This window comes from Meles meles, chromosome 2 (genome assembly GCF_922984935.1).
Source record: "Meles meles chromosome 2, mMelMel3.1 paternal haplotype, whole genome shotgun sequence".
NCBI classification, from domain to species: domain Eukaryota; kingdom Metazoa; phylum Chordata; class Mammalia; order Carnivora; family Mustelidae; genus Meles; species Meles meles.
Window position 1 is genome coordinate 173,646,709 of NC_060067.1, and position 10,160 is coordinate 173,656,868.

A 10,160-nucleotide genomic window follows, 5' to 3' on the forward strand; every position below is an offset into this window, starting at 1 on the left:
CCCCTTCGGATCACTACGTTTGTATCTTTAGGGTAAATACCCAGTAGTGCAATTGCTGGGTCATAGGGTAGTTCTATTTTCAACATTTTGAGGAACCTCCATGCTGTTTTCCAGAGTGGTTGCACCAGCTTGCATTCCCACCAACAGTGGAGGAGGGTTCCCCTTTCTCCGCATCCTCGCCAGCATCTCTCATTTCCTGACTTGTTAATTTTAGCCATTCTGACTGGTGTGAGGTGATATCTCATTGTGGTTTTGATTTGTATTTCCCTGATGCTGAGTGACGTGGAGCACTTTTTCATGTGTCTGTTGGCCATCTGGATGTCTTCTTTGCAGAAATGTCTGTTCATGTCCTCTGCCCATTTCTTGATTGGATTGTTTGTTCTTTGGGTGTTGAGTTTGCTAAGTTCCTTATAGATTTTGGATACTAGCCCTTTATCTGATATGTCGTTTGCAAATATCTTCTCCCATTCTGTCAGTTGTCTTTTGGTTTTGTGAACTGTTTCCTTTGCTGTGCAAAAGCTTTTGATCTTGATGAAATCCCAATAGTTCATTTTTGCCCTTGCTTCCCTTGCCTTTGCCGTTGTTCCTAGGAAGATGTTGCTACGGCTGAGGTCGAAGAGGTTGCTGCCTGCATTCTCCTCAAGGATTTGGATGGATTCCTTTCTCACATTGAGGTCCTTCATCCATTTGGAGTCTATTTTCGTGTGTGGTGTAAGGAAGTGGTCCAATTTCATTTTTCTGCATGTGGCTGTCCAATTTCCCCAGTAACATTTATTGAAGAGGCTGTCTTTTTTCCATTGGACATTCTTTCCTGCTTTGTCGAAGATGAGTTGACCATAGAGTTGAGGGCCTAATTCTTGGCTCTCTATTCTGTTCCATTGGTCTATGTGTCTGTTTTTGTGCCAGTACCATGCTGTCTTGATGATGACAGCTTTGTAATAGAGCTTGAAGTCCGGAATTGTGATGCCACCCACTTTGGCTTTCTTTTTCAATATTCCTTTGGCTATTTGAGGTCTTTTCTGGTTCCATATGAATTTGAGGATTCTTTGTTCCATTTCTTTGAAAAAAATGGATGGTATTTTGATAGGGATTGCATTAAATTTGTAGATTGCTTTAGGTAGCATGGACATTTTCACAATATTTATTCTTCCAATCCAGGAGCATGGAATATTTTTCCATTTCTTTCTGTCTTCCTCAATTTTTTTCATGAGTACTTTAGAGTTTTCTGCATATAGATTCTTAGCCTCTTTGGTTAGGTTTATTCCTAGGTATCTTATAGTTTTGGGTGCAATTGTAAATGGGATTGACTCCTTAATTTCTCTTTCTTCTGTCTTGTTGTTGGTGTACAGAAATACAACTGATTTCTGTGCATTGATTTTATATCCTGACACTTTACTGAATTCCTCCTGTACAAGTTCTAGCAGTTTTGGAGTGGAGTCTTTTGGGTTTTCCACATATAGTATCATATCATCTGCGAAGAGTGATAGTTTGACTTCTTCTTTGCCGATTTGTATGCCTTTAATTTCTTTTTGTTGTCTGATTGCTGAAGCTAGGACTTCTAGTACTATGTTGAATGGCAGTGGTGATAATGGACATCCCTGCTGTGGTCCTGACCGTAACAGAAAAGCTTTCAGTTTTTCTCCATTGAGAATGATATTTGCGGTAGGTTGTTCATAGCTGGCTTTGATAATATTGAGGTATGTGCCCTCTATCCCTACACTTTGAAGAGTTTTGATCAGGAAGGGATGCTGTACTTTGTCAAATGCTTTTTCAGCATCTATTGAGAGTATCATATGGTTCTTGTTCTTTCCTTTATTAATGTGTTCTATCACATTGATTGATTTGCGGATTTTGAACCAACCCTGCAGCCCTGGAATAAATCCCACTTGATCGTGGTGAATAATCCTTTTAATGTACTGTTGAATCCTATTGGCTAGTATTTTGGCGAGAATTTTTGCATCTGTGTTCATGAAGGATATTGGTCTGTAGTTCTCTTTTTTGGTGGGATCCTTGTCTGGTTTTGGGATCAAGGTGATGCTGGCCTCATAAAATGAGTTTGGAAGTTTTCCTTCCATTTCTATTTTTTGGAACAGTTTCAGGAGAATAGGAATGAGTTCTTCTTTAAATGTTTGGTAGAATTCCCCTGGGAATCCGTCTGGCCCTGGGCTTTTGTTTGTTTGGAGATTTTTGATGACTGTTTCAATCTCCTTACTGGTTATGGGCCTGTTCAGGTTATCTATGTCTTCGTGGTTCAGTTGTGGTAGTTTATATGTCTCTAGGAATGCATCCATTTCTTCCAGGTTGTCAAATTTGTTGGCATAGAGTTGCTCATAGTATGTTCTTATAATTGTCTGTATTTCTTTGGTATTAGTTGTGATCTCTCCTCTTTCATTCATGATTTTATTTATTTGGGTCCTTTCTCTTTTCTTTTTGATAAGTGTGGCCAGGGGTTTATCAGTCTTATTGATTCTTTCAAAGAAACAGCTCCTAGTTTCATTGATTTTTTTCTATTGGGTTTTTTTTTTTTTTTTTTTTTTTTGGTTTCTATTTCATTGATTTCTGCTCTGATCTTTATGATTTCTCTTCTCCTGCTGGGTTTAGGGTTTCTTTGTTGTTCTTTCTCCAGCTCCTTTAGGTGTATGGTTAGGTTGTGTACTTGAGACCTTTCTTGTTTCTTGAGAAAGGCTTGTACCAGGACTGCCTTTGCTGTGTCTCACAGATTTTGAACCGTTGTGCTTTCATTATCATTTGTTTCCATGAATATTTTCAGTTCTTCTTTAATTTCCTGGTTGGCCCATTCATTCTTTAGAAGGATGCTGTTTAGTCTCCATGTATTTGGGTTCTTTCCAGCTTTCCTCTTGTGATTGAGTTCTAGCTTCAGAGCATTGTGGTCTGAAAATATGCAGGGAATGATCCCAATCTTTTGATACCGGTTGAGACCTGATTTGTGACCCAGGATGTGATCTATTCTGGAGAAGGTTCCATGTGCACTAGAGAAGAATGTGTATTCTGTTGCTTTGGGATGAAATGTTCTGAATAGATCTGTGATGTCCATCTGGTCCCGTGTGTCATTTAAGGCCTTTATTTCCTTGTTGATCTTTTGCTTGGATGATCTGTCCATTTCAGTGAGGGGAGTGTTCAAGTCCCCTACTATTATTGTATTATTATTGATGTGTTTCTTTGATTTTGTTATTAATTGGTTGATATAGTTGGCTGCTCCCACGTTAGGGGCATAGATATTTAAAATTGTTAGATCTTCTTGTTGGACAGACCCTTTGAGTAGGATATAGTGTCCTTCCTCATCTCTTATTATAGTCTTTGGCTTAAAATCTAATTGATCTGATATAAGGATTGCCACCCCAGCTTTCTTTTGATGCCCATTAGCATGGTAAATTGTTTTCCACACCCTCACTTTAAACCTGGAGGTGTCTTTGCATCTAAAATGAGTTTATTATAGGCAACATATAGATGGGTTTTGTTTTTTTCTCCATTCTGATACCCTGTGTCTTTTGATTGGGGCATTTAGCCCATTAACATTCAGGGCAACTATTGAGAGATATGAATTTAGTGCCGTTATTAGTCTGTAAGGTGACTGTTACTGTATATTGTCTCTGTACCTTTCTGGTCTACTACTTTTAGGCTCTCTCTTTGCTCAGAGGACCCCTTTCAATATTTCCTGGAGAGCTGGTTTGGTGTTTGCAAATTCTTTCAGTTTTTGTTTGTCCTGGAAGATTTTTATCTCTCCTTCTATCTTCAGTGATAGCCTAGCTGGATAGAGTATTCTTGGCTGCATGTTTTTCTCGTTTAGTGCTCTGAATATATCATGCCAGCTCTTTCTGGCCTGCCAGGTCTCTGTGGATAAGTCTGCTGCCAATCTAATATTTTTACCATTGTATGTTACAGACTTCTTTTCCCGGGCTGCTTTCAGGATTTTTTCTTTGTCGCTAAGACTTGTAAATTTTACTATTAGGTGACGGGGTGTTGACCTATTCTTGTTGACTTTGAGGGGGTTTCTCTGCACCTCCTGGATTTTGATCTTGTTCCCTTTGCTATATTAGGTAAATTCTCTCCAATAAATAACTTCGCTTTTTGAAAGGTTTTCATTCAGTTTTTTTTTACATATCTGTTTTTTTGTTTATTATAGTGCATTTCATTTTTCATTTAAATTCAATTAGTTAACATATAGTGTATTATTAGTTTCAGAGGTGGAGTTTAGTGATTCATCAGTTGCATATAACACCCAGTGCTCATTACATCAAGTGCCCTTCCTAATACCCATCACCCAGTCATCCCATCCTCCCAGCCCTTCCTTTCCAGCAACCCTTAGTTTGTTTCCTAGAGTTAAATGTCTCTTATGGTTTGTCTCCCTTTCTGATTTCACCTTATTTTATTTTTCCCTCCCTTCTGCTATGATCCTCTGTGTTGTTTCTTAAATTCCTCATATGAGTGAAAGCATTTGATAATTATCTTTCTCTGATTGACTTATTTTGTTTAGGATAATGCCTTCTAGTTCCATCCACATCATTGCAAATGGTAAGATTTCATGTTTTTCATGGCTGACTAATATTCCATTGAATACACACACGCACGCACACACACACACACACACACACACACATATACATTTCATCTTCTTTATCCATTCAACTGCCAATGGACATATTGGCTCTTTCCATATTTTGCCTATTGTGACATTGGGTAAATACCCAGTAGTGCAATTTCTGGGTCATAGGGTAGTTCTATTTTCAACTTTTTGAGGAACTTCCACACTGTTTTCCAGAGTGGCTGTACACCTTGCATTCCCTTCAGCAGTGTAAGAGGGTTTCCCTTTCTCCACAACTTCACCAGCACCTGTTGTTTTCTGACTGGTTAATTTTAACCATCCTGACTGGTATGAGGTGACATTTTATTGTGGTTTTGATTTGTATTTCCCTGAGGCAGAGTGATGTTGAGAATTTTTTCATGTGTCTGTTGGCCATTTGTATATCTTCTGCCCATTTCTTGACTGGATTATTTGTTTTTTAGGTGTTGAGTTTAATGAGTTCTTTATAGATTTGGGGTTCCAACTCTTTATCTGATAAGACATTTGCAATTATCTTCTCCTGTTTCATAGGTGGTCTTTTGGCTTTGTCAGCTGTTTCCTTTGCTGTGCTTTTTATCTTGAAGTCCAACAGTTAATTTTTGCTTTTGTTTCCCTTGCCTTTGAAGATGTGTCTAGCAAGAAGTTGCTTCTGCTGAGGTCAACAGCTAGCTCCCTGTGTTCTCCTCTACGATTTTGATGGATTCCTGTCTTACAGTTAGGTCTTTCCACCATTTTGAGTTTATCTTTGTGTATGGTGTAAGAAAATAGTCCAGTTTCATTCTTCTTCATGTGGCTGTCCAATGTTCCCAACACCATTTGTTGAAGAGACTGTCTTTTTTCCATTGGATGTTCTTTCCGGCTTTGTTGAAGATTAGTTGACCATAAAGTTGAGGGTTCTTTTCTGGGTTCTCTATTCTGTTCCATTGATCTATGTGTTTGTTTTTGTCCCGGCATACTGTCTTGATGGTTACAGCTTTGTAATATAGTTTAAAGTCCCGAATTGTGATGCCACTAGTTTTGGTTTCCTTTTTCAACATTCATCTGGTTATTTGGGACCTTTTCTTTTCCATACAAATTTTAGGATTGTTTGTTCCAACTCTGTGAAAAATGTTGATGGTGTTTTGATAGGGATTGGTTTGAATGTGTAGATTGCTCTGGGTAGCATAGACATTTTAACAATATATTTTCTTCCAATTCATGAGCATGGAATGTTTTCCTCTTTCTTTGTGTCTTAACTTCTTTCATAAGTATCCTATAATTTTCACAGTAGAAATACTTTACCTCTTTGGTTAGGTTTATTCCTAAGTATCTTAGAATTTTTGGTGCAATTGTAAATGGGATCAATTCCTTAATTTCTCTTTCTTCTGTCTTATTGTTAGTGAATGGAAATGCAACTGATTTCTGGGCATTGATTTTATATACTGTCACTTTGATGAATTCTTGTATGAGTTCTAGCAATTTTGAGGTGCAGTCTTCTGGATTTTCCACATAGAGTATCTTGTCATCTGTGAAGAGTGAAAGCTTGACCTCTTTGGGGATTTGGATACCTTTTGTTTCTTTTTGTTTAAATGCTGAGGCTAGGGCTTCCAGTGCTATGGTGAACAACAGTGTTGAGAGTGGACATTCCTGTCATGTCCCTGACCTTGGGGGAAAAGTTCTCATTTCTTTCTCCTTGAGGATGATATTCACTGTGGCTTTTTCATATATGGCTGTTACAGCATTGAGTTATACTAAGTACACATACTTGCTATCTTCAAAATAGTTATAAAGATCTAGAGTAGAAGGCTGATCCAATTGGCAACGCCTTTCTACCTCCTTTTTAGACTATTTTTACCCATTCTTTTTTTCTTATCTGTTATTTTAACTGCAACTTCAAGGTCGGTATGAATGAATTCAGCTCTGTAGACAAGCAAATGATCCTTTACCAAGCAGATTTCCAACTTTCAAATTTCTTATCTTTTTTCCCATACAGAACACATATTTCCAGACACTGGCTTTGCTCCTGTTAAGCTCAGTTCCCATTAGGCTACCCATGGCTACAGTTCCAATGACAAAAACACAACCAAAAAAAGGTCTCCAAGACATCTTCCAAGTTAGAATTATGCCTCTGAACTTCCATTTTAGAAAACTAAGGCTGGCTGGCAAAATAGCATTCATGGGAACAAAAATACCACCTGACCTCCATTACTCTCATTACTACAACATAATAAAAAATTCATGCATGCATTGGAAATTTTGGGGAGTGCCCATGCAATCAAGTACCCAATACTTCTATTCAACAATCAAAAGAGGTAGAGCTTACGTGTACAGACAGCTTTTCTTTTAGTGGAGTTTTTACTCTGTAGTAGTTTGACAATTCTGGAGTCTGTTTGCCTGGGTTTCACCTTTCACTTTGCCATACACTAGCTGTGTAGCTTTTAAAAGCCACTGAACTACATAAAGTCTCAATTTCCTTAAAAGTAGCTAGTATTTATCTCATTGGCCCATTGAAATAATTAAGTGATTTGATATACATAAGCTCTAAATAGTTTTCTATATTGTCAGAGTCATTGGAGAGGGATTCATGTGTTGTATGGGCCATTATATCTCATAGTTGTCAAGAACCTTAGAGACCACCAAGTGCATGTTTATATGCCAAATTTTTAGCCTGTCTGAACTAATTTTTCAATTTTTTTTCAAGATTTTATTTATTTATTTATTGTCTGAGAGAGAGAGAGAGAAAACACAAGCAGGGGGAGCAGCAGGCAGAAGGAGAAGCAGGTTTGCTGTTGAGCAAGGAGCCCAATGTGGGACTCAATCCCAGGAGACTGGGATTATAATTTTAGCTGAAGGTGGATGTTTAACTAAGTCACTCAGGTGTTCCTCAGTTGTTTATTGTTATATAAAACAATTCTGTGAAAAATTAATAAATTCCCATCTTTATTTCATGGCTCACATAAGACCTGTATATCTCTGGGAGATAATTAATGGTACTCAAACAAGGGCGCATTTTGCCAAGACAAAGATGTGTGTGTGTGTGTATCAGACCCATGAACTGATAATACACAACTCTTTAATAGTACTTATAAAAAATTTCAAAATGTTTTTCCAGTATCTGTGCCTTCCTTGTATGAATGTAATACAAATAAATTATATTAGATGTATTATAATCTATATTATGTAATTAGAATATAATGATGACATTCAATAAAAATTGATATAATAAAATGTCTAAAAATTGCTTTAGTAAAACAATAATTAAATACTACTAATAATTAAATATTAATTCCACTCTTGTGGAATGTATGAGGAATCCAGAGTGCATGAATTGAGTAATATTCCCTTTATCATTTAATATTATATTTAATATATTAGAGTGAGAAAAATATGATATGAATTTTATATAAGGAAATTCAGTCATTTATTGTGCAAAAGATATTACAGAAGGAAGGGTGAAAGGACTACTTACTTCTCTGAATCTTTGATATGAAAAAGATACATATTATTAGGTAAGTTTTCCTTGTTTATGGGGGAATATGCCACTATACACTTCTAATTTTCCTAAGACATAAAGTGGGATGGAATTATTGTTAATTCTATTCAAATAGAACCCATGTTAAATTCTATTCAAATAGAACCCATGTTACTAAGAATTGACTGAATCTAGCTAAAAACCCTCTTTTATGGTTGTAGACTATCTTCTTCTTCCAGTGACTCAATGACGCCTCCCCCAGGAGCACTCACTGGGATGAGCAGAGCCCACATGACATGGATGCAAGAATACCAGTACTTCTTTAGAAACATATCTAGTATTTCATTGTACATATTCCAGTCTAGAGATGAATGAGTGAGAAGAAAAACAAGAATCATGATTTCTATTATTTGGACAGATAGAAGAGAATAGCCTCTGAGGAATAAGCATGGAGAACTTGTGGAGAAGTTGAAGCCCAGTTTCAGTCTGTCTACTACTTATCTAACAACAGTGCTGTGTTGGGGACAATGCCCCCTGCTTTTCCCTCCATCTCCCTACTTTTCATCCCTCCAGGTCAGATATAAATGATGTTCTTAAAGGGAAGATGTGGGTGCAGGATCTGGCTGAAGGAATCAAAGATGTTTTGCATGTCAAGGTGATTCATTACTAATTAGCTTAAACCAACTCTGGAGGAGAAATTCCTGAAGTGTAAGCTTTAGGTGTGTAGTTGTGAAGCCAGATTGATTGTTGTAGAAAACAGGACAGGAAAAATTCTTAACTTGGAGCCAACAAATATAGCAATTTATTTACTTATATTCTAGTAGTACTTTGTATTTTTCTAATATTTCAGCACTATATTTCAGTAGTGACCTTGTCAATGAGGCAGGGCAAGAATCATGCTGCTCATTGTACAGAAATACAAAGTGACTTCCCTGAGGTCACAAAGGTGATTGATATGCAAAATGGAACCCACATCTTGGTCTCCTGAGTCTCAGTTTAGTGCTTTCTGAACTACATCAACTCCTAAGACATGATGATCTTTCTGGCCAACACTTAAAAATTACAGACATATGTGTATTTAGTCTGAATGCATACATTCATGCATGCATGCACATTTTTTGTTTGAGAGAGGGAGATGATGTGTGTATTGCACCTTCACATGAGCAGGGAGTGGGGAGGGGCAATAGGAGAGTGAGAGAGAGTCTTAAGTGGGAACCACACACAGCATGGAGCCCCATGTGGGGCTTGATCTCATGACCCAGAAATGATGATGCGAGCTGAAATCATGAGTCTGATGCTTAACTGACTGAGCTACACAGGCAGCCCCATACTTTTTTCATTATAATCTTATATATGCTCATTGCAGAAATAATGACAAGAGAATAAAGGAGAAAATGTGTCCCATGCACCTAAAAACGATTACCACTGACATTTAGTATATTTTCTCCAGAATCAAGAGAAACATTGCTATGAGCAGGGAGATTTCATTGATTTCACTGGGTTAGGGTGTATTTGAAAAATAATGTTAAATAGTTTTTAGATGTTTGATCTTAGAAATATGTGACTACATTTCCTTCCTTGTGTACACTCAACCCATCTTTCAACCTGGGCTTTTTCTTTTTTTTAGATTTTTATTTATTTATTTGACAGAGAGAGATCACAAGTAGGCAGAGAGGCAGGCAGAGAGAGAGGAGGAAGTAGGCTCCCTGCTGAGCAGAGAGCCCGATGCGGGACTCGATCCCAGGACCCTGAGATCATGACCTGAGCTGAAGGCAGAGGCTTAACCCACTGAGCCACCTGGGCGCCCTCAACCTGGGCTTTTGATAAATTGAAAGTTCTTGCTAATTCTGCATCCAGGCAACTGTTGTGCCTTTTTTCTTTTCATCTTTACTAGCACACCCAATCTCCAGCTAATCATTTCCTACTACCTCATGAGATTCTGTCAAGTCATCTCATTCCCTCCCCTTCTCCTTCCCAAGTTCCCTTCCTCTTGAATCTGGTCTATGTCAAGTCCAGTGAAAAAGATGAGAGCTGTCAAAAACTTAAGTTTTCCTCCCATTTATAAGTAACTGTGTGACCCTAAGTAAGCAACTTCACTCCTCTGAGCCTCAACTTTGTCATCTTTAA

The 10,160-nt window shown here is 37.7% G+C and overlaps 1 protein-coding gene across 1 annotated transcript in view; it reads left to right on the top strand.

Annotated features, from left to right (window-relative positions):
- The window catches only part of LOC123936669 (A disintegrin and metallopeptidase domain 3-like), a 219,908-nt gene that overhangs the window by 15,809 nt on the left and 193,939 nt on the right, over positions 1-10,160 (top strand). The gene's annotated exons all lie outside the window — the stretch shown is intronic.